The following is a 25,173-nucleotide window of genomic DNA, read 5'->3' as shown; positions in this document are numbered from 1 at the left end:
ATGAGATCTTGTTAGAGGCACTGTATAGATCTCGTTAACTGGCATCACCTAATATTATAGAGATGGTGGAGGTGAAGGTTTAGAAGATCACATCTTTGGAATTCTCGCAGAAGGCCAATGGGTCTATAGTTCATATATCTTTTTTTAAAAAAAATATTATTATGATACCATGAACATGTAGGTGAAGAATATGACTTTTAGGGAGAAATCTGAGTTGGAATTCCAACTCTGCCCCCAGTTTGCTGTATGTTTTTGGACAAGTTTCTTAACCTCAATTGTCTCATCTGTATATTAGGAACAATAATACCGACCACTCGGAGCTATTATGCTGACTCAGTGACATAAAGTATGTGAAGGCCTACTATGTGGCAGGTGCCTACAGCAGGATAGGCCTCTTGCTTTGCTTAGTGCCCCACAGGAGCTCATACACCTCTCAGTCTAGTGGTTTGCTCACTATTCCATACTATAACTTCACCAACTGCTTTGGAGCACAGGCAACTGCTGTGTTGGTATTCTCAATTCTCATTATATGTTAAGCTTTCACTTTTCTCTGTGCGCTTCATATTAATTCTGCTGCTTAAATGTCCTCTCCTTACCCACCATCTTAGCTTCCACATTGAATCTCATGCTCCCAAACTCAACTCTAGGAAGCTCGCTTGTCCTGGGCCATTCCCCACCCCCATGGGAATGGGTGACCTATGCACCCTGTGCACAGCTTTTATGGCAGTGTGTCATAGTGCTTCATGCATGGTTATTCCTTTGTCAATCAAATAGAGCACCTATTGTGCAGTGTGATAAAAATAGACTACAGTCTTGCCATTGTAGAACTCCCAGCCCATTTCCCACCCCCTCCAGATGAGGTGATAGCTGACTGCAAGAATGTAGTCTTGTTAAACCCAGACTCTGCATACGTCATGCTAAATAAGGGGGCTGCCCACAGGAAATACCATGACCCAGGCATGGTTTGCTAATTGAATAGTTACTTGCTGTTCCTGGAATAAACCCAGAACCCTTTGCTCATGGACCTTTCCCACTTTACCCCTTTACTTTTTTTTTTTTTCTCTTGAGATGGAGTCTCACTGTGTTGCCCAGGCTGGAATGCAGTGGTGTGATCTTGGCTCACTGCAACCTCTGCCTCTTGGGTTCAAGTGATTCTCCTGCCTCAGCCTCCTGAGTAGCTGGGACTACAGGTACCTGCCACCACGCCCAGCTAATTTTTGTATTTTTGGTAGAGACAGGGTTTCACCAGATTGGCTAGCCTGGTCTTGAACTCCTGACCTCGTGATCCGCCCACCTTGGCCTCCCAAAGTGCTAGGATTACAGGCGTGAGCCACCGCACCTGACCCTCTTTACTTTTTATACCTCTTTCTCCATGTCTATTTATCTAAATCCTAGTCATCCCTCAAAATCCAGCTTTACCATCACTGTAGCCTTCTTCAGGAAACCATTGCCCATCCCCTTACCATTCCCATAATCTAAATTACTCTCTTTCTCGTCTGTCTTCTAAACAGCATTTTGGTTTATTTCTCTGTTAGAACAGTCATTACTCTTTTTCTTGCATTAGAATCATGAAGTGCTTGGGCTAAAAATGACCTTAGAAATGATTTAATACCCTAGTTTTTTAACCACTGATAATTTTTAATTTTAAAAAGTTTATTAGTAAAAGGTACATATATTTATAATGTACAACACTGCTTTGATGTATGTACACATTGTGGAGTGGCTAAATCAAACTATTTAACACATGTATTACCTCACATACTTACTATTTTCTTGGGGGGAGGGTAAGAACACTTAAAATTTGCCCCATTAGCAATTTTCAATATATTGTTATTAACTGTATACATTATGATGTACAATAGATTTCCTGGGCTTGTCTCTCTTGTCAAACTGAAATTTTATGTCCTTTAATCCATATCTCACCTATCCAACCCACCACTCCCCACTTCCCAGTAATCGCCATTCTGCTCTCTGTTTCTATGAGTTTGACCTTTTTAGATTCCACATATAAGTGAGATCACGCAGTATTTGTCTTTCTGTGCCTGACTTATTTCACTTTGTGTAATGTCCTCCAGGTTCATCTATGTTGTCACAAATGCAGGATTTTCTTCGTTTTTAAAGGCTGAGTAGTATTCCATTGTGTATACACATTACAAATCTTTATTCACCTATCAATGGAACTTAGGTTGATTCCATATACTGGTTTTTGTGACTAGTGCTGCAATAAACATGGGAGGGCAGAATCTCTGTGATACTGATTTCATTTCCTTTGGATATATACCCAGTAGTGGGATTGCTGGATCATATGGTACTTCTATTTTTAATTTTTTGAGGAACCTCCATACTGTTTTCCATAGGGGCTGTACTAATTTCCATTCCTACCCACAGTGTGCAAGGACTCACCTTTCTCCATATCCTTTCCAATGTTTGTTTTTTTTTTTTTTGTATTTTTGACAACAGCTGTTCTAACAAGTGTGAGGTAATATTGCATTATTAACCAGTGACACTTTCTATAAATCGCATATTTCTTTTTTCTCCCCTCCTCATAAGGCCTGATGTCTTCACTTATCCTTGTATTCTCAGCACCTAGAACTGCTTAGCACATAGCTGTCAAACTGTTTCTTCAGAGTTTGGGTAAAGTAGGTTTGAAGTTTTTTTTAAATGTAAGATAGCTCTAGCTGATATATGGTGAAATTGTTGTTTTCCAGCTTCTTTTTGCATCATGGGTAGCCAGGATTCCACCTGCACTGGGATGACTTGTCCCATTATTGTTATTGTTTAATAATACACTTTCTGATTATAGAAGTAATCCATGCTCATTGGAGGAAATTTGGGAAGTTTGGGAAATAATAAAGAAAGGAGAAACCTGGGCAATCCGGTGAAACTCAGTCTCTACAAAAAATACAAAAACTAGCCAGGAGTGGTGGCACATGCCTGTAGTCCCAGTTACTAGGTGGCTGAGGTGGGAGGTTAGCTTAAAACTGGAAGGTCGAAACTGCAGTGAGCCATGATCATACCATTGCACTCCTGCCTGGGCAACAGAGTGAGACCCTGTCTCGAAAGAAAGGAAGAAAGAGAGAGAGAGAGAGAGAGAGAGAGAGAGAGAGAGAGAGAGAGAAAGAAAGAGGAAGGAAGGAAGGAAGGAAGGAAGGAAGGAAGGAAGGAAGGAAGGAAGGAAGGAAGGAAGGAAGGAAGGAAGGAAAAATTGCCGTTAATCACTTCCCAGATATAATGACATGTATTATTTTAGCATTTTGGGAGTACTCCTATTCAGCGATGCAATGTGTGCATGTGTGTGTATTACTAGGCCTGGGATCTCACTTTTTGTGCATCTGGTGTCTTGTCTGCTCCACAGTACACATCCAGTCAATATTAGCTTACTCTCTTCTTGAGTCCCCTGGGGAGTCTTGAGGTCATTAGAAGATTCCTTCCTTTTAGGCTCAAAACTGAACACCAGTTACTCTCCTTTGATGGCACTTTATTGATAGTATGGCTGTTTGTTTATCTGATGCCATCTTGGTCCTACTATATCTTGAATGTTTGCTGAGATGCACCAGAGATGTGTTCCTTTACACAAAGTCACACATCCTGACAGGCCCAACCCTGCTCTGTGATGAGGCCCAAGTTCGAGTCAACTCTGGTTCTTCTTGCAAGACCATCCACACTGCAAGCCTCAGCACACAGATGTAGACCCTGACTCTCTCCTATCTGTAAAGTCTCTAGGTGCTACGTCAAAATGGCCTAAATTGCAACAAATGCAAAATAGATGATTTCTCTTATTCCTTAGGATGCTCTGAAGTCTTGTGAACATTTGACATGCCCTTGGAGGGGCAACCTTTGTCGTGCCAAGCAAGTTTTCCATGATGCCAGCCTCCATTTGGGATCTTCCAGTTTAGAACTTTAAGCTGTAAGCTCTCTGGAAGTCATGCTTTCAGGGGTATATAAAATTCTTTCTGATGTGATGAAGGGGTAAGACAATGACTGAGAGCTGACTATTTTGATGACCCACATCGTCTGCTTGCAAAGAAAAAACTGAAGCTACTGCACAAGTTCCTAGATAATGCCTGGTTTATTGTTGGGTGAATCTGTATGTCTGTGTCTCTTTCTCAGTAAGCTTTTAGACATCCGGAACTGCTTAGAAGGCTACCTGGAAGCTTATTGACTGGGGTGTTGGTTCCTTTCTTCCTCTCTATTGTAATTGTCTTTTCCTCTCTATAGAAAGTTCTTCCATTAATGAAGAGATGAATTTTAAAAAAGGTTGGCAAAGTGAATCCTAGTTTGCTACTGATTTCTTTTGTAAGAGCTGAAATGTGATCCCATTAAAAAATCTCTCAAAGACTGAATTGGTAGCATTTAACACGAAGTTTGCCATTAGAGGTGGTGCTCCATAAAGCAGGCTACATGTCAAAGTGCCAAGCACCCTATTCCCTCCGTGAGACTAAAATGATACCACATGAGTCTAGAGAGACCTGAAAGTTTGCTGTGTGCTTTCTCTTTTTTGTAGGATGTTTATGTTTGTTGGAGCTGAGTTAAAATATCTAATTTGACCAGCAAGGCCATTTGACCCACAATCTATTACAACCTGAAACCAAGCCTACATCACCCCTCCCAGTTTGAAACCCCATATACCATATTTCACTCATGCATTTGACTTAAAACCATACAGACTGGGCTTAGTGGTTACAGGAGAGCAGCTGCCTCCAACACTCTTCTGAGTACTACATGGTTATTATTTGATAACTTGAAATTCTCTGATAAAAGCCTGTTTATCAGATTGGGCTTTACTTGAGGACAATATTCCCCAAAGTGCCATTCTTTGGATGCTGAAGCATCTTTCCAACTCCCAGTACTTATTTTCTCCTGATTTCGATATATTCTCTATTGATTGCCTCAGTAGCCATTGGAATTTATGCTCAGAAGAAATTAAGCATGTAACAGAGAAGCGACGTATTTGCCTGGATTTATGATCTCTGTAGATTTAGTTGCACAACCTTCAGGAAGGTAATAAGCCTCAATGGGCCTCAGTTTGCTTATCTGTAAAATGAAGGAGTAGAATTAGGTGGTTTCTAAGGACTTGCCAACCTGTACCACTCTAATGCAACAGAACATAATAAACATTTGTTTTCTGATCCTACATCTGTTTGCTGAAACTCAAACTTTAACTTATGTTAGGAGTGGGGAGGAGTTGCTGCTCATTTGCCACCAGATCTATTTATCTATTCATTTGTTTGTTTAATTATAGCAATTTTATTTAGATAGATATGTTCAATGGAAGTAGAAACACCTAGATGCACTGAGAGGCTGCAGCGGGATGAGGGAGACCCAGAATCTTGCTTTCAAAATCCTGTTTAGGAGTCATGATATGCCTGGCTGAAGCTCGTCGGTCTGACTCAAAGTTTGCAGCACAGTAGTCCAGCAATTGAAGGCAGTGATTCACTCTGGGTCTTACATGCGTGAATTGGCAAGTGTATCTGTGGAAGATGCTGTTGGTCAGCCTAGATCCTCTTTACTGCACCTGCAGGTAGAGCACATAACAGCTTAATCAGTCCCTTTCGTAGGGAGGCTGGCCCTTGGTGCTGCCTCTTCTGGAGATCTCTGGGAAGTTATTCACCTCCCTACCACCTGGGGGCAGCCAGTGGCCAGTGACTGACCGACGGGAATAGGAAACGCCAGTCATCTCGCCTCAAGATGGTGCAGTTGTGGTGCAGTTGATCGTGCATTGTGGTGCAGTTTACACTCAGTGCTTCCCGTGGGATCAGGCTGAGTTGGACTTCTCCTGAAACCACATTCATGCTTACCTTTTTCCCTGCCCTACTTTCCCCTACCCGCTTCTAGGCTTTTTATGAGAACACTCCCTCAATAAATCACCTGTAGAAGGTATGCCATCTCAGGCTCTGCTAGAGAACCCAACCTGTGTATTGATTAGTTTTAGCTTCTTTATCCGTATGGTAACATGAACAATAGTCTAGGCATGTGGACCTAAGTCTGGCTTAGAAAGAAAAAAAATACCTTTTTCAAAAATCTTTTAAACCTCGAACTTTCAAAATCTGTGTCTTCAACTCAAGACGGATAACAATTCCCAAGGGTGGCCTTCATAACTCAAATGAGCATCTCTCTGATTCGGATTCACTACTCTAAGCACAGTGGGTTTGTTCCCCCTTGGAGGAAACAAAGGCTTTCTTTGCCCAAAGAAAGCCTTTCCCAAGGTTCCCCATTTCCTAAGAGCTGAGCCATCCCCATTCTCCCAGCTGTTATTACATGCCCCTCAGCTGCTCACATACTAGCATACACTTTTATCAGCACCTGCATTCTCATTTCCTAAGTTTGCTCTCTCAGAAAAGTTCCCTTTCCTACCCTTCTACCAGTCTTCACTTCCATTTCTTCCTGAACGTGCATCAGCCTGGCTTCAAGCCATGAAGAGGAGTCTATGCATTTGATATTGGCAGTGTCCTGAGCCCATCGATAAAGTAGAAGGCAGTGAGAGATGTATGACTGACCAGAGGTGATGCTCCTCATACGTCCCAGAAACCATGAGTGATGAGGAGTGTATTAAAGAACTGAGACAGTTTAGCCTGAAAAGTGAAGTGGGTGACTCAAGGGCTGTTTTAAAATACTTTGAAGGCAATCACAGAGAAGAGGAATGTGGCTTTCTCTGCGTGAAGCCAAGGAGCAGAGCTAGCACCGAAGTCTGGGCAAAAGTTTAGATAAATGGATATCAGCAGACTGGAAGGAGTTGTCCTGGGAGTCTAGAGCACCCTGTACCCTACCATCAGATCTAGCTGAGGCCAAGCAATTGCTTATTGGCAATGCTGCAGACGTGGATCAATGTCAGGTAAAGGGTTGGATTTAATGACCTCTAAAGTTACTTCCAACTCTGAGAGTCTTTGATTTATTTCCTTCCTGCACAGTTAGTTGGGGTCAGAGGTGAGGGACATTGACAGATAGCATTGGGAAAAAAACTGATAATAGATGCAATCCAGCACATCCAGACTACAGAACCACCCCATTTCCCAATACTGTGTAGTCTTGAAGCTAAGTGTTTCAGAAGTCAGGAATAAGAATGGGTGCCACATGATACTCTCTAGACACAAAAGGGTGATTATTTCAGTTCACCCAGATGAAGTGCAGAAAGTGGGTGGCTGGTGGAAGCCAAGGATTGAAGGGGCTGTTAAATAACCTGTGCCTCCTAAAGTGTGTATGGATGGCTCCTCAAGAGGCAGTTCCCAGAGGAATTTGTTATAAATTCTGGGAGCTAGAGCCAACCTTAGAGAGCAAATCTTGGGTTGTGGTTGGGCATGGCCTAGCTCCATATGGAGGGCTGCAGAGACTGAAAGATTTATGGACTAGAGACAACTCTAGGTTTAGCAGGGCTAGAGATAGACCCAGCAATAGGATTTTGGAAGGAGGCTAATCTGGCAGAGAGAACGTCCAGCCCAGGAGCACTGATAACAGACAACAGAGGGATATCTGAGCTTGGGGAGCTTGGCAAATGTTGGAAGGATGAAGAGCTCTGGCACTTGAGATAATAACATAATGAAGTATTTTAGTCTCATGGTACAATCATGGAGTTTAGTGCCAGACAGGCATAGGTTCCAGGTTTGCCTGACCTTGTACAAATTACTTAACACCTCCAGAATTTAATATCCTCATCTATTAAATAATAATAATGATAATACTTTTACTTTATAGGATTGTTTGCAGCAATTGAGTGAAACAATATAAGTAAAACTTTAAGCATTATCCCACATGTGGAATGTCAGCTGTTTTGTTACTGTTGTTACTGTTATTATTACTAAGATGAGCTGGTGATACAACATAGTGACAGGAGATCCAGGAGCAAAAGGATTTTTTGGAAATCTATATTGACAGTGTAGTATCAGGAAGTCCCACAAAAGTATGGGGAATGAGGCTGTGATCAAGCCAGGGACCCAGCTCCTGCTATTACAGTTGAGCATAAGCTACTGTAGACACGCAGGTCTTGTCAAAAAGACCTGCTTTTTTGTTCATCATCGTGTAGCTTACAAAACCTGTTAATAATGGCCAACATTTTCTGAGGACATATTGTATCCCAGGAACCGTTCTATGCACTTTACATGGAATACTTCATTTGGTCTTCACAACAACCAAGTGAAATATATAATAGTTGAGATTTTTTTTTTTTTGTATGGAAAAAACTGAGGTTTAGAAAAGTGGAAGAATTGGCCTATAGTCACTTATCTTGTAATTGGTGGAAGCAATATCTGGTTTCATATCCTAAATGCTTTCTAAGATGCTATTTGATCCTCACAATAACTCTGAAAGTGGAAAATGTACTGTCTTAGTCTTAGTCTGTTTTGTGTTGCTATAACAGAATACCCGAGACTGGGTAATTTATAAAAACAAACAAACAAACAAAAAAAGAGGTTTAGTTAACCTATGGTTCTGCAGGCGAGGAAACTCAACACTGAGCAGCCACATCTGGAAGCTTCTGGAAAGTCAAGCCTACTACAGACATATGCCCAGATCCCAGAGACATGGTGCTTGTGATATGCAAACATCATGACTGCAAGATCCTAAGCCCATCTTCCCCTAAAAGGCAAAGTTTCCTTCACAAGTTTGATGCCCAGTGTTCTGGCTGTACTGCCATTGAAACCAGCTTCTCCAAAGATGCATGACATCAGCCCAAAAACCACCTGAATATTCATCAAAAGAAAAGATCTGCTGAGAGCCTTGGGCTGCATCAAAACATGGCAGAGAAATGGGAGGGGAACCAGATGCATGCAAAAAAGGCAAAATACAATAGGCAACCTTGTTTTATAACAATCTGCTCTCATGGGAACTAATTCATTCCTACAAGAAGTAACCCAGTCTAGAAAGAAAGACATTAATTCATCTTAATAATGTAATCACCCCTTAAAGGGACCACCTCCCAACACCACCACATTTGGGACCAAGCTTCAACATGAGTTTCAATGGGGACATACTATATATAGTCAAACCGTAGCATGTACCAATATATCTATTTCACAGTTGAACATAGGTAAGGCTCAGAGAAGCTTAGTGACTGGCACAAGGTCACTCAGTAAGACAGTGGCACCATTAGGGATTGGAGTTCATGCTGTCTGATTCCCTTTAGGGGTTCTCTGTAAAGACATCATGCTTTTTTTTTTTTTGTGCAGGGCTGAGCTAAATGAAGTCAGGCCAGTCATCAACAAGCCTTTAGGTCTTAGTTCAGAAAAATCAGTCAGGGCCCAAGGCCCTTCAGTTTATCGGTATCCTTCTCTTGGAAGCAGAAGCCTGGCAGCTACTGGACCTGAAGGACAGCAGGAGAGGTGAGAGGAGAGGAAGCCTCAACTCGATGCTGTTGAGCTCAGCTTTCCAGGTAGCCATCTAGCTGTTACCTGCATCCCTTGCCGTTGTGCAGGTTAACGGAGAAGAGGTAAAGATAGCCCCAGTTCTGCGTGGCAGAAGGCAAAATGAAGGGTTTGGGGTTGCAAGACAATATTCCAGCTTTCCAGAACAAGGCCTTCCAGTCACAATTCCATACTTAGAGGGGAATGAGCAGCACAAATGTAGTCAAAAGACTGTGGTTCTGAGAGACATCCCAGTTCAGACCTTTTCTTTTGATAAATAATGCAGGTGGCTTCTAGGCTGATGTCATGCATCTTTGGGGAAGCTGGTTTCAATGGGAGCACAGACAGGACACTGTGCATCAACTTCGTGAATAAAACTTTCCCTTTCCAGGAGAAGAGATGGACTTAGGATCCCGTAACCATGATGTCTGCATATCACAAGCACCATTGTCTCTGAGAGCTGGGCATATGATTATGGTACTCCTAACCTTCCAGCTCTGCCAGTCTGCACTAATTCTTAATTCTCTCTTACCCTGATTCTGTGCTCGGGAACATGCAGGTGGAGTGCCAAGCCATTCTATAGCACTTGCTTCAGGAATGTAGAGAACCTGGAGAAGTCTCTTCTTGCCAGGGTAACACTTGACATTTCTCCAAGTTGCCAACTAGTGGGTTCAGCGGTCTCACATAAGGAAATGAGTATCTCTATGCAGATGTGCGAGTGATTCTGCTGTATGAGCTCTTTTCACCTCCACTTCTCCATTTTAAATCTCACTCTAGGTGGAAGAAATGATAACTTTATAACAAACAGATATGTTTCAGGAAGCAGGTGGCAAGAGCTCAGCATTGAGGGCTTCAACTTCTGCCTCTGAATCAGCGACTTGATTTTGAATGTCCAGCCCAAGTTTGCTGTGACTGACAAATTGGCAAGTGGGAGTGAATAAGAGCTGGAGCTCTGGAGAGACTATTTATTGATTCATATACTATCTGAGTGACCTAATGATTATACACTACAATTGTATACAACTTTGATGACCCTGAGTATGTTGTTTAGTTAAGATTTGGGGATAATTAAATAATTTGTAAACTACATAGCATAGTAGGCCTCAACCTATGTGAGTTTTTTTCTCACCCTTCTCTCTCTTGCCATCCCCACCTACGCACAAATTTTTTGACTTCTAATCCAGCACTATATGTTTTTCTGTCTCTTTCTTTCTGTTCTTTGAACAAGGGGTTTTTTTTCTTGGAAAACTCTGGACTGTGTTCCCTTGTATTTCCCCTTCCTCACTGGATATGGCAGTTGAGGGGCCTCTCTTGGAGCAGGAGCAATTGGGCAGGGTTTCCAGCATGCTCACTATGATATGTAGGTAATTTCATGTTTCCACTTTTTCCTTGGTGTCCCTGAGAGATGCCCATTTGTATTTTCACAGAGTGCAAGAAGGCATTGGAAGTAATAGAATCTTCTAAAGTTTGGGCCAAGATGGCTTTCTTGGAATGATTTCCTAGCAGAATACTTCATTCCCCTGGGCCTGTTAGCTATTTCAGGGACATTTTAAGTGGCTATTAACAAAATGTTGAATTATGGCTGCAAACTCCTGGGAGCTCAAGTGACATTCACATGAATCACAGGTGAGCTCTGTGCAGTCAAGGCTGCCACAAAGGACTGAGATTAAACAAACAGGGGCCATTGTTCCCCCAGAGCAATGAGGCAAGAACGCCATTTCTTGGAGCCTATGATTTCAGGCAATGTGCCCCTTGGATGCAGAACACTGTTCCAGGCAGGACACATAGCTCATTGCTGCAGGGCAGACAGATGCTCTCTGATTTGCAGAGAGGCGTATTTCAGTTTAACGTCTGCAAGAATTTACCAACACTCAGCATGTCCAGGAATCTACCAGCCATTCTCCAGGGTTATAAGTTGTGCAGCACATGGATTCAACAAACATTTACTGATGTTCCCTATGTTCTAGACGTTGTGCTAGGATCAAGAGAAGTGGAAAAGAATAATACCCAGTCTAGGCATTCAAGGAGCTCACGGTTTAGTGGGGAAGCTAAACAGTAAACAAAAGATTACTTTACATGAAATAACCAAAGTTTGCCCAAGGTCCAGAGGTAACACATGGTAGGCTCTGAAAATTTTCCAAAAGGAGATAATAGCTAAATTTTATTCTTTTTAAAAAAACAATTGGAAACAATTTCAAACATATAGATGTTGCAAAACTAGTTTGAAGAATTCCTGTGTATCCCTCACCCAGAAGTTCAACGGTGGTCCACTAAGGTCCTTCATGGCTAAAGGAGTCCATCCAGGACTACTCCTCAAGCCCAGTTGTCAAGGTTCCCCTTACTCTGTCTTTACTCTCACATTGTATCTCTTTTACCTTGATTTTCATGTCCTTGATTTTTTTTTTAATAATTCAAGGCCAGTCATCTTGCACAATGATTTTCAATTTTAGTTTGTTCAATGTTTCCTCTTGAAGATACCAGATACGATTTTTTGGCTGGAATTTCACAAAACTGATGCAGAATTCTCATTGCAGCCTATCTGGAGGCATGCAATATCTATTTGTCCTAATACTGATAGTGTTAACTTTTATCACTTGATGATGGTGTGTCTTCTGGGGAGATACTTTGAGACTATGTAAAATTCCATTTCTTATTACTCTCTCACTCTCTGGTTTTATCATCCATTGATTTTTCTTGCTTGAATTATTATAATGATCCTTGCCAAATGGTGGTTTTTGAATTCCATCATCCTTTCTACAATTATTAGTTGGTTTTCTGAAATACAGAAGAGCTTTCTCTTTTTTCTCTTTATGTATTTATTTACATTGGTGTAGACTTATAGATTTCTATTTTATTCAATAGGTTATAGTCTGATAATATTGTAGTTTATTTTGAAACTCAAATTTTCCCATACTTGGGAACCCCTTCCAGCTGACTTTGTGGGCTTTTGACATTTTCCTGTATTTCTTGGAAGTTTTTTTTTCTTTCTTGTGCAGTTAGATGTTCAGGTTCATTTTCTTCTTTTCCTTCCTCAGTCCTTTAATCAGCCAGCTCTCTAACAAACCTTGGTTCATTTGAACAGGAAATGCTATTTAGAACCAAAATCTGAGTTGTAGGTATGCTCAGTACTACTAGGGTGTAGCTGCTTCCAGATCTTCTCAGTGGACAGAGCTAGGATATTTATATCTACACTTACACCTACATCTCAAACCGGGAATTTCCACAGATGCTGCTTATTCCAGTCTAACACCACAGGGTTCATTCTGGCTTTTCCTCCTTCCGTATTGGTCCCTCCTTTCTCTAGCAGTAGGAAACCTGTGTCTTGTTATCCTCGGGTTATTTACTTACACTCAATTCTCTTGAATGGTGCCTGTCTTCCTATCCCACTGGGCTTCTGTTCTGCTTGGATGCCCTCCTCTCCTCCACTCTGGTGCCCTCCTTGTGTGTGCTCTGGCTGCTACCAGCCTGCCTTTCATTCATATTCAAATTTCCCCAATTGTCCCCAAAACATGTTTACAGCTTTCTAACTTTTAAAATTCAGGACCCATTGAAGATACAATCAAGATTCATGTGTTGCATTTGGTTGTCTCTTTTAATGGAAAAGCTCACCCCCCCAACCCACATCACACACAGTTTTAAAAATAGCTTTGCTGAGATGTAATTCTCATTCCATACAATTCACCCATATAAAGTGTACAATTCAGCGGTATTAAGTGCATTCAAAGCATTCTGAATTTTAGAACATTTTTATTACCTCAGAAAGAAACCCTGTACCCATTATCAATCACCCTGCTTGCCCAATTTCCATCAATCCCACCCCTCTAGTTCTAGGTAATCATTAATCTATTTTCTGTCTCTATAGATTTTCCCATTCTGGACATTTTGTGTAAATGCAGTCATGTAGTATGTGGCCTTTTGTGATAGATTTCTTCCATTGAGTACAACATTTTCAAAGTTTAATCGTGTTTTAGAATGTGTTCATATTTTTTTGCTTTTATTATCAAATGATATTCCACTCTATGGATACACCACATTTTAATTACGTATTTATTGTATACCACGTTTTATTTATCCATTCATCAGTTGATAGGCATTTGAGCCATTTCAGTTTTTTGGCAATTATAAACAATGCTGATAGTCATACATCTTTTAGTGTTGACTTCTGGAAGAAAACAAACCAGTTTTCTTATACAATGATCCTACATACAAATCTATCTGTTTATTTCCATGTGGTATCAGTTAATTTGCTCCTCCCTTCTCTGTATTTTTCATAAAGTAGAAGTTAGATTTAAAAACATGGTGAGATTCAGGTCCAAACTGAGAATTTATTTCACTAGAGATGCTAGTTTTTGATCATTTGTCTAAGACAATAACTGCTAGGTAGCTCCATTGCCTCATCGCTCATCTTCAAATCATCTCACATCATTTGTCAGATGACACTACAACACCTTTAAACATTCTGTTTGTGCTAAAATTTGAACCTGAATTAGTAATTTCATTAGAAGTTTCAAAATAGTGATTTCCCAATTCTATTAGTCTACATGTATCAGCTGACATTCTGTTATAAGGAAGAACTTTCACTCATCAACTGGGCATAAACTACAGTTTCTCCTATGTAGGCAAGATAAACGCTTATTCCTATCCTTTAATTACTGGTTTTCAGAGGATTGGGTTGTGTAATCATTGCCAAGCTGGGCTTTGAGGGATGATTAATTCTCAGATGGACAAGGGATAAGGGATAAGGTATTCACTAGAGTCGAACAATGGCTAAAAGAATGATTGTGGGTGAAACGAGAGAGGGAAGGTTGGTAGGACTCCACTCAGTCATAGTCAAGGCAACCAGATTCCTTCTGGATCCCGTGATATCCCATGGTGGGGCTCTTCATTGCTCAAATGTGGTTCTCTCACTAGTCCGGAGTCTGGGCAGGGCTGGAGCAGGGGTGGCAGGCACTAGGGTTGGTGGAGAAGGGTGGTTACAGCATTGACCACATGGCATAAGGAAGTTCAGAAAGTGTCCAGTGTAAGGATCCTAATTATTTAGCCTGCCCCTTCTCATCTTGTCTCTTCCCTAGCACATTTTCTTAATTGGCACCCAATGCTTGTGCTTCCATGTGTGAATCTCCAGGGAATTCATGCAGCAGACCCTCCTCAGTGGGAGTGGGAGAGGTGGGACAGCAAAGGAAAACTTCACATGTGGATTTCATTTAATTAAACTACCTGAATAAATGATGAAGGTAAAACATTTACTGAGCGTTGGCTATGTGCCAGGCAATGTTAAAAGCACTGCATGGTTTTAATGCATTGCATCCTCCCAGTGATGCAATCAGGGAGGTACTTTTACTCCTCTCATTCTGTATTGAGGCCTGAGGTAAAGATGAAGGAAACTGACAAGGTCTCACAGCTCATGGTCTCATGCACTCCCCTATTCTGCCTTTCTAGATGGGGTGCATGAAGAAGAGCTTCTGCTCGGAGGAGTTAGTTTTGTATTCTTCTGCTCCTAGCTTGTATTTCCCTGGATAATTAGATAATTCAACAGCTCACTGGCTTTGACCCTAGAAGGTGGGACTTGCAGGTGCAAAGGGGTCTAAATGTTTGGGTCCCCTACTAAATTCATATTTTAAAATCTTAACCCCAAGCTGATGGTATTAGAAGGTAGGACCTGTGGGAGGTGATTAGGTCATGGGGGTGAAGCTTTCATGAGTAAGATTAGTGCCCTTATAAAGAGATCCTAGAGAGACCCACCCCTCCTTCCACCAAATGAGGACACAGCTAGAAGGCACCATCTATGAATCAGGAAATGGGCCCTCACCAGACACTGAATCTGCCAGCACTTTGAGCTTGGACTTCCCAGCCTCTCGATCTGTGAGAAATAAATCTGTTGCTTATAAGCTACCCAATTTATGGTGTTCTATTATAGCTGCCTGAACAGACTAAGACAAAAGTGATGTGGGATGGAGCTTATACAGGGGAGAAACACCCAATGGACACAAAAAAGACTGTGCCCAGGATCCCTCTGCCTGATGGTCCACAGACAAGATGTTTCCTCCACACAACCTGCTCTCTGCCCTTACCTCCACAGGAGCAACGATTATCTGGCATGCTGACGAACTTAGAGAATTAACATGGAATGTGGATAATGATGATTTCAGTTGATGGATTTAAAGCTACCTTCCTGAGAAAATATAATTCAGTCTGTTTTCTGGGAAAGCATCTTGGAATCCAATAACACATATTGGCTAAAGTCTCAATTGCGGAGGATCAATCACATATCTACCATGTACAGTTAATTCAACCTGATGTACACTTATTCATTCATTTTGTCTGTTTTGTCCAGGATGGATATGGCATGTCCCCTGCCCGCAGTGGAATCTCATATTTTTAGAAGGTTACAGATATACAAACAAATAATTTTAATTAGAACTATCATGAAAGAATTGTCTATACTGTGCATGGCAGGGGAAGCTAGTGCAGAGGGAGAGAGAGTGATTCATTCCTTGTGGGGGGATTGGAATGACTTCATGGGAAAGGTAGCATTTTAGCTCTGCCTTCAAAAGGAGTAGAATTTAGCAAGTGAAAAGAGCAGGTGAGTATCTTCCAGGGCCAGGGAAATGTGCCAATGAAGTTACAAGACAGGTGATCCAGAGTATGCAAAACATGGGCTTGGGAGACAATGCTGCATGGGCAGGCCAGAAACAGGCTGTGAAGAACCCCACTATGTTTGAGTATAGTCTGTGCTGATAAAAGAAAAGCCAAACTCTCCAAAATATTTGAAGAGGTTTATTCTGAGCTAAATATGAGTGGCCACGGCTCATGACACAGTCTCAGGAGGTCTCATGAACATGTATCCAAGGTGGTTGAGTTACTGCCTGGTTTTATATATTTTAGGGAGACAGAAGTTACAGGAAGAGACATAAATCAATACATATAAGTAGCACATTGGTCCAGCCCAGAAAGATGGGCCATCTCAAAGGGAAGGGGGGCTTCCAAGTCATGATTGGATTCAAAGATTTTCTGATTGGCAATTGGTTGAAAGAATTAAGCTTTGCCTCAAGAGTTGAAGTCAGCATAAGGAAATCACTGAATTAAGTAAGTAGGGTTGTGGAAGCTAAGGTTTTTGTTATGTAGATGAAGCCTCTAGGTAAGAGGCTTCAGAGAGAATGGAAAGTAAATGTCTCTTAAAAGGTGTCAGACTCTTAATAAAATCTCTCCTGGATCAAGAAGATACCTGGAAGGGGAAAGGGATTCTCTACAGAATACAAATTTTCCCCATAAGAGATGGCTTTGCAGGGCCATTTCAAAATATGTCAAAGAAAATGTATTTTGGGATAAAATACTGAGATTTCCTTCAGGGCCTGCTGTCATGTGATGTTATATCAGACTCAAGTTGGAGTTCAGTATGTTATTGCTACAAAGAGTCTGCTTTGTCAGTCTTATAATCTTTGTTTTATGTTAATGCTGGTCAGCTGTGCCTAGACTCCAAAGGAGGAGGGTATAACTATGTATGTCTGACTCCTGCCCTATGATGACAGCCTGAACTAGTTTTTCAGGTTTCTCCAGGATCCTCTTGGCCAAGAGGGCTCCATTCAGTTGGTGGGGTGCTTATAATTGTTTTTGGATTGACATAGGCAATAGGGAGCTATTGAGCATTCTCAATGACATGGCCACATTTTTTTTTTTTAGAATAATGATTGGCAACTTCCTGGTTGAGGATGGTTTAGATATGAAAGATACTATAAAGGAATGGCTTTTGTTTGATTGTTTTACTATTGATATTACAGTTATTATTTAAAAAACAAATCCTGCCTTTGGTGGATATTTCACCTTTTAATCATACATTTGTGGAGTGCAAGTATTTGATGTGAATTACTGACTGTAGACTATAAACAATATTCCAGGTGGTGAAAAACTTCATCATCCTGTGCTGAAAGAATTAATCAAGGTGTAAAGGGAAGATTTAAGTCTACGATTCTCAAACTTAGTTGCATATTGGAGTCACCTGGGGAGCTGTAAAAAAAAATACAGATGTCTGGGTCTCACCACAGAGAAGTCTGGGTTCATGTCCAGGCAGCAGGACTTTAAAAGCTTACCAGGTTAATTTTAATGCTCAGCCAAGATTGAAAACTACTAGCAAGAGAACCAGCAGTCTGGAGAGTTGGAAGCCAAACCTAGTGCTGGATTTGCTGACTGGTCTTCTCCTACAGAGATGCTAGTCCTAGGCTTGGTCCTCAGCCACTTTCTATCTCTAGCCCAACTTCTGTGCCATCTTCCTGCTTTCAGTGATTCAGCTGCCAGTAGGCAGGCCTGTTTGGGACTGCTTGGTCACAGTTGGAAGACAAGTGCAATTTTTGGTGTAGGCTGACCAGGCCATCGCTGGCTGGGCTTTGCTGGCCAGAACTCAGAGAAGTTGTGAGATTCTGTTTTGGAATTATTAATTAATGGCTTTCCAACTCATCTAGCAGAAAGAGTCTCCACTTCTACCAAAGCATTCCATTTGGCTTTGGAGTTCTGAGAAGCCTGCCTGTGGGGTCTCAAGTGTCACTCTACAGTCACCAGTCTTTCAGTAATGGCCTGTGGTTGGCTATAGCTGTTCAGGAAATTAAAATTCCAAAGTTCAAGGCATTACTATTATTTTATTTTTGGCAGAGTGAGGGGTACGAACTGAAGGGGCCCCAGGTGGTACTGCCTAGGTATGGGTGGGCAAGGAGGGGGGTGGTCCCAGGATTCAGAGTAAGGAGTGGAGTTTGACTGTGAGCTCCCTCTCCTAGAAATGACTGACTGTATGTCTATCTACGAGAGCGGTCATAAGCAGAGGGTTTCCTTCCTGAGGTCAGACCTGATTAACCTTGGGATTGGCACAAATAGTAACTTAGCTTCTGGAGTATGTGGTGCAGACTGACATTGAGAAAGTAATCATATAAATTGTTAACCTAGAACTTCTCCATGTCTCATCACTGGACTCAGGTCAAAGTCCCCCTTCTAGGTTTCTCTGGCACTTGTGGCCTGGGCTGTGCTTGTGTTGCCAGCCTCATCTCTACCATGGCTGCACTCCCATTCCTCTTCCTCCCATTCTCTCCTTCCCCCATTGTGCATTTACTCTGTGCCAGGGACTTGACCTGGATTATTTCTCTTGGAGACAGGCATGGATTATCTAACATGCCCGGATGGACTTGGTTAAAGGTGACTGTCCAGCTCTGGTGAGAGGACAATGTGTCCCCTTTCTGGGGACTTTGGGACATTTGACAAGACCGTTAGTACTTAAAGATGGATGTTGTGCCTGAGGGTGGTAGGGCGGTCACAGAGAGAAGTGACTATTTACATTTCAAATGCAATTAAATTATTGCTCACCCCCAAACCTCTGATGCCAACTGCAACATGACTCTAGGAAGCTTCACAGCATTTCCTGTTGGGGCATTTCAGACTTCAAGGGGGCATTTACCATTACAGATATAAAGAAGGGATGCTGACTTCTGAATTAGAGAATCAGTACCTGGAAGCTGACTGTAGCACTCATCAGCTATGTGAACTTGGTAAGTATCTCTCAGAATTAGTTTCCTTCTCTCAGGGTTTTTCAGTTTTGGAACTAGTGACATTTTGGGCCACAGGATTCTTTGTGATGGGCGCTGGACAAACTGTAGTGTCCTGTGCATGACACTATGCTTAGCAGTATCCCTGGCCAGAAGTGCTCCTCCCACACCCCTCACCCTGCAAAGTTCCAGACATTACCCAGTATCTCCTGAGGAGCAAAACTGTCCCCTGTTGAGAACCACTGGTTTACCTGGAAATTAGGATGTATAACCCCTATGTCACTTAGTTGACCTTAGATGTAAATAAGTGTGATTTGCAGGAGAAATCAGTTTTCACACAGCAGGTGGCCCTTAGCAGACACAGTGAGGCCCAGGGAAGCTGTGGGTTTCCTTGGCTGCCTCACAAGAATGCTTCACCTGCTGGTGCCAGGCCCTACAAAGGCTCCTCAAACCAGGTGAGTGCAAAGCTCATTGGCATTACTGGTGCCCTGGCCTGTGGCCATGAGTGTGAATGTCAGCCTCCTGGGCTTCTGTCCCACAGCTCAGAGCCAGGGCTGCTCTTGGGAACATGCACTGATGTTCTGTAGCTAGTTCAACAGAGACAGGCTGCCCCTGGGCCAATTCCAGAGGATGAGGGATTCTCAGGGGTGTGGCTTCTTCCAGCACCTTTTTTAGGTGAGGGGAAAGAGTCATTTACCCAGCATTGCCATGGCTCTGCCCCCACCCACCTAGGGACACTATCCCCTTCCCCTACACCACAAAAATAAAAGTAGAAAATAACCAAGAAAAAGAAAGACTTTGAAGCCAAAGAAATCTGAGTTCATATCCTTTCATTGCTTCTAAAATGGGAAATCAATCATATGTATTTATATCATATCATACATCTATTTATCAATCCCAGAGTTAGTATGAACATTTAATTAAATCAGATAATTGATGCCCAGCACTGAGTCTGGCTAACAGTAAGTAATAAATACTTGGTAGCTCTCTTCTGCCTTTACATATATCATCTCAGGTCCCTCTCACAATGAAAGAAGGAGATGTGGTATTAAATTGGGATGACCCCAAACAGGCCGTGATGGGTTAGATTGGGGCCTAGGTCCCTCCGTGGAGAAGACTGTGCTTGTAGGGAACCCTACCCCTACTGTCTACAGAGGTCAGCTGAGCACAGACTTCCAGGATGGGTGGCTGAAGTATGACCTGATTTTACCTAAGCCTTCACAGCTTATGAAGAACACTTACGCACACACTTGTTACCTGACAGCAGCCCACAATGGTAGGGAAGGCAGGTGTTATTCCTACTTTGCAGGCTAGTGAGAGGTGAAGCCAGCTGGACTTCGTGGGTCGTGTGGGGACTTGGAGAACTTTTCTGTCTTACAAAAGGATTGTAAAATGCACCAATCAGTGCTCTGTAAAACACACCAATCAGTGCTCTGTAAAATGCACCAATCAGTGCTCTGTAAAACGCACCAATCAGCAGGATACTAAAAGTAGTCAACTGCAGGGGGGAATTGAAAAAAGGGCACTCCGATAGGACAAAAATGGAACATGGGTGGGGACAAATAAGGGAATAAAAGTTGGCCTCCACCCCCACCCAGTTCCGCCCCCAGCCAGCAGCCACAACCAGCTCAGGTCCCCGTTCCATGCTGTGGAAGCTTTGTTGTTTCACTCTTGGCAGTAAATCTTACTGCTGCTCCCTTTTTGGGTCCGTGCAACCTTTATGAGCTTTAACACTCACCACAAAGGTCCGCTACTTCATTCTTGAAGTCAGCAACACCATGAATCTACCGGCAGGAACCAACTCCGGACACACTAGGAAATTCAAACTGAAGGAAGTTAAAGCACTTTTCTGAAGCCATACTCTGGTAAGTGGCAAAGTTGAGATCCCAGCTGAGTTGAGCCAGGCTTTACATTCTCATGTCCTTTGCAGAGGCATTATGATCCTCCTGCAAAGAGCCCAGAGATCAAACTTCTAGGGCATAAGAGATGGCGCCTCAAATTCCAGGACAGCACCTACAGTTGTCACAAAAGTTTCCAAAATGCCGGTCCCCCGACCCCCGGCCCCACTGTCTCACCAAGAGAGACCAGAGTTCCTAAATGTCCCTCAGAGAAGAATGGAGAAGCTAGACCCAAGGTAATTCGTCAGTGGGCCAGCACTCAGGCTTTCACACGCTCGGATCCAGATTCTCAGACCGTTCAGGGGCTCTTGCTTACCTGGTCCCATTGGGTAGGGGACCTCCGAAATGGCCCCTGCCCAGCAGACCCTGGGTCTCAGTGGGATTAAAGGAAAGGCACGCAGAGCTGCAGACTGAAATATTTCTCCTTTGCTTTTGTGGTAGAGTGTGAAATATCTCTAGAGCATTTGTGGATAGGGTTTAGGCTCAGGAAGATGCCCCTGCTGTCAGCAGACCACAAGCTGGCTTCTCCCCAGGGATGGTGGGGTGACCAGGCAGGGCTGAGTCAGGGCTGGCTTTGCTCAGGTCCTGGTGGGTGGCAGCTCAGCCCTGGAGCCTCTGTGGCTGAGCTGGGGGAAACCTTTATGTGGCTATTTATAGCCATTTCCTGATGGCCAAAGGAAGGGAGCTATCCTATGCCAAAATGACTCTTCTGGGGCCTAGGCAGTGGAGCTTGGGGGGCTGGCAGTTTATTTAGCGAATACAATGGCCGACTCAGAATGGTTATTTCTAATCAATTCCTCCCCAGCTCCTCTATCTCTTCCATCCCCATTTTTCCCATGACCAAATGACCCTGTCTGAAACACAGCCCTCAATATGTCACTACTTTGCCCCAGTCCATCAGTGGCTGTCTATTGTCTTGCCAAACTGTATTTCGAGGCTCAGTTTCCAATTCTTCACGGTGCAAAGCCTAACTCTGCAGTAATATACAATTCACTCATTCCTGAAGACTTTCTTTCCCCATTGACCCCTTAGCTTTGTTCCTATTTTTCATTCTCAGAATTCATCCTTTTTCTCTCCCTTAGCATTGGTTTGTTGAAAGTCTGCTCATCTGCTAATGTCCAGCTCCAATGCAGCTTTTTCCGTGAAGGCTTTCTTGATCTCTCCCTACTCCCTGTACTCGTTCCTTAAATACTTGTTCTCCCTCCATTGAATAAATACCTCGGTGCTTTTTACCTCTCTAAGGGCAGGCATCAGAGTGGCCTTATAATACTTTCATTTATAAGCTTCCCTTCCCCTGACACCCATCTTTTCATTTCAAAAAGCATTTGTTGAGCATCTGCTCTCTTCTAGGCAGTGCCTGTGCCTGCCTTGCCTCTTCGTTCAGAGTCAGAGAACCTCATCTGTGCTCTAAGGAGAAGGCTGGTGGTGCTGCTGACCAAGAGTTGGTAGCCCTATGCTGACAGTGGATGAGAGGTAATGGATCAGCCAGCTCCCTAGGGAGGCTGAGAGAGAAGCGGAGAAGAGGGAACGTCTCTCATTGTTCTCCCTAATGTTGCCGTACAGGACTGAGGTCTTGGGCATGTTCAGAAGGCAGAGGCTAAACAGCCTCATGCAGGAAAGACAGGCTGGTGGGTTCTGGGAAAAGCAGGCATAGATGCCACCTCTGGGGTGCTTTATTCATTTCCTGCTTTCCTGCACCACCCCAGGCTGTGGGATAATGAGGCTTGGCCCCTTGGTTTTGAGTATGAGGCAGTTGAGTGGGCTAATAACTGTCATAGATGATGCCTAAGCCTCACTGGTGTAGCCTTTAGCCACAATAAACTTCCTTTCTGTTTATATCACAATCAAATCAGGGCTTTGAAAGGCAGTCCTCCTCTTGACAGCTCAGAGCCAAGCCTCTTCCTGTATAATGGCTCTGTCTTCCCCTGGAGCCTCCAGTCCTCCACTGGGTCCTTTGTGTCTTGCCATGAGATGAGGGGAGGAGACACACCTGCTCTTGAATGTGCCCACCCAAGGTAACCCACTTTACTTGCATTCACACTTCATTGAGCAGAAAGCTTAGTCCACAGCCCACTCCGCTCCAGTGGAGGCTGAGACACGTGGGATAACGATGTGACCAAGGGGAGTGACGTGGATGGGGGTCATGGCCTCCTATGTTCCACAGTTACCTCCGTGCCCTCTGGCTGCTCTCTGAAGCTCAGGATTTGGTATCTGAGCTCGTACCTGGATCCTCAGCTTCAGAAGCTCCGGCTCACCCACAACCCATGTCCTGGTGGCTGTGGTATTGTGGAGACATCTAGGCAGGAGAACACAGTCCCACAACCTACTACTTGTAGGGCTGTGAGCAATTCGTATAATCATGTTACACCTCAACTCCCTCCTTTATAAGATAGGAATCATTCCTACAGACCATCTTACTCATTTATTAAAACACACTGAGAGGATTTGAAGTGCTCCAGCCCAGAGATGGCAGCCACAGAGATCCCATGGGATAGTCTGGCACTGTAATTTGGGTATCATTTCAGTCTATTCCCTTCTGAGACTGGTTCTCTGGTCTCCTGGAGATTCCATGAGCTACGTAACATCCTCTAACAAATTACTTTTCTGATTACAATGGCTAGAGTGGGTTCTGTGGAATTGGCGCTGTCCCCAGGACTGCATTAAGACCTTCAGTTGTCTTCTGATGAAGACTATGATGTTTCATCCTCTGCACCCATGGTAATTAGAAATGAAAACAATATAAACCACACACACTTGCACGCACGTGTACACATTGTCTGCCAGGACCTGTACTGGGCGCCTGGGATAAACTAATGACAAGGCTTGGCCATTCAGTGGACCCTGGTCTGTGAAGGGGGGCAGACACTGGGCATACAGTTGTTGTGTGTCAGTAGCATTGTGGTGAGGGCATGCAAGTCTCAATGGGGACACGGAGGAAGAAGAACACAAGCCTGTCCTGGGGTATAAGCAAGGCTTTATGGAGGAGGTGTCTCTGGAAGGGAAGGGAAGATGTTTTTCCAGAATAGGGAAGGAAAGGCACTACAAGCAGAGATGACATGCATAGAAGTCCTGATGTGTGGGTAAACAGGAAATTTCCTATAAACTATGACATGGGGAACACTGAGGATTTTTATGGACTACATGTTGGTGATCCCTCAACATTTGTATCTTGAAACCCTAATCCCCAATGTGATGACATAAGGAGGTGTGGCCTTTGGGAGGTAATTAGGCTTACATGAGTTAATGAGTGTGGAGACCCCATGATGGCATTAGCGTCATTACAGGAAGAGGGGCTAGAGATCTCTCTCCCTCCATGATGTGAGAATATCACAAGAGAGCAGCCACGTATAAACTGGGAAGGGGGCCCCCAAGAAGAGCCTGACCATGCGGGCACCCTGATCTTGCACTTCCAGCCTCGGAAATGTGAGGAATAAATGTGTTTTTTGTTGTCGTTGTCGTTGTTTATTTTTCCTTAAACCACCTAGTCTGTGGTATTCCGTTATAGAAACCAGAACTGATTGTAAGTTGGATGAGAACTGAGACTGAACAGGCAAACCCATCGGATTAAGGGACTCTTTCGCTGCAAAGTTAAGAAGTTTGAGCCATAAATAAGGAAGTGGTATCACCATATGTGTGTTTTAGAATGATCTCCCTATCAGTACTAGCGAGTATGGATTGGAGTGGTTATTTTGTAGTATTTTGAATTTTTAAAATGCTATTGTGTAGATATTGTGCTTCAGTGCATGAAGCAGCCTTTAAACTGCTTAGAAACTATATTAAATATGATAGTAATAGCAAGTGATCTCACCCTTTACAGTTTTACAAGGTGTCAGGCACTGTGCTAAGTGCTTTCCTATATTCTTTCTTCTACATAATCTCTGTGCCTCAACCTTCTTGTCTATAAAATGGTGAGAAAAATAATACCAGTGTCACCCAGTTGTTTTGAAGATTATATAACTTAATATTTTTATTTATTTATTCATTTTTGAGGCAGGGTTTCACTTCTGTCACTCAGGCTGGAGGGCAGTGTCATGATCTTGGCTCATGCAACCTCCACCTCCGAGGCTCAACTGATTTTCCTGTGTCAGCCTCTTGAGTAACTGGGACTACAGATGCACACCAACTGGGCCCAGCTAATTTTTGTATTTTTGTAGAGATGGGGTTTTGCCGTGTTGCTCAGGCTAGTCTTGAATTCCTGACCTCAAGTGATCTGCCCACCTCAACTTCCCAAACTGCCAGGATTACAGGTATAAGCCAGCACACCCAGCCTGTAACTTACTATTTTTAAAAAACTTGAAATGATCCCTAGCCCAGGTCAAGCCTTCAGTAAAGGTTGCTTTTGGTTACAATGATCCTAAGAAGTAGGAGACCATTGTTCCATTTCATAGACGGAAAAGGTGAGGCTTGAAGACCACTCAG

The sequence above is a fragment of the Rhinopithecus roxellana genome, chromosome 19 (assembly GCF_007565055.1).
Source record: "Rhinopithecus roxellana isolate Shanxi Qingling chromosome 19, ASM756505v1, whole genome shotgun sequence".
In the NCBI taxonomy this organism is placed as follows: Eukaryota; Metazoa; Chordata; class Mammalia; order Primates; family Cercopithecidae; genus Rhinopithecus; species Rhinopithecus roxellana.
The sequence above is the reverse complement of the archived record's forward strand: the minus strand, read 5'-3'. Positions refer to the sequence as shown.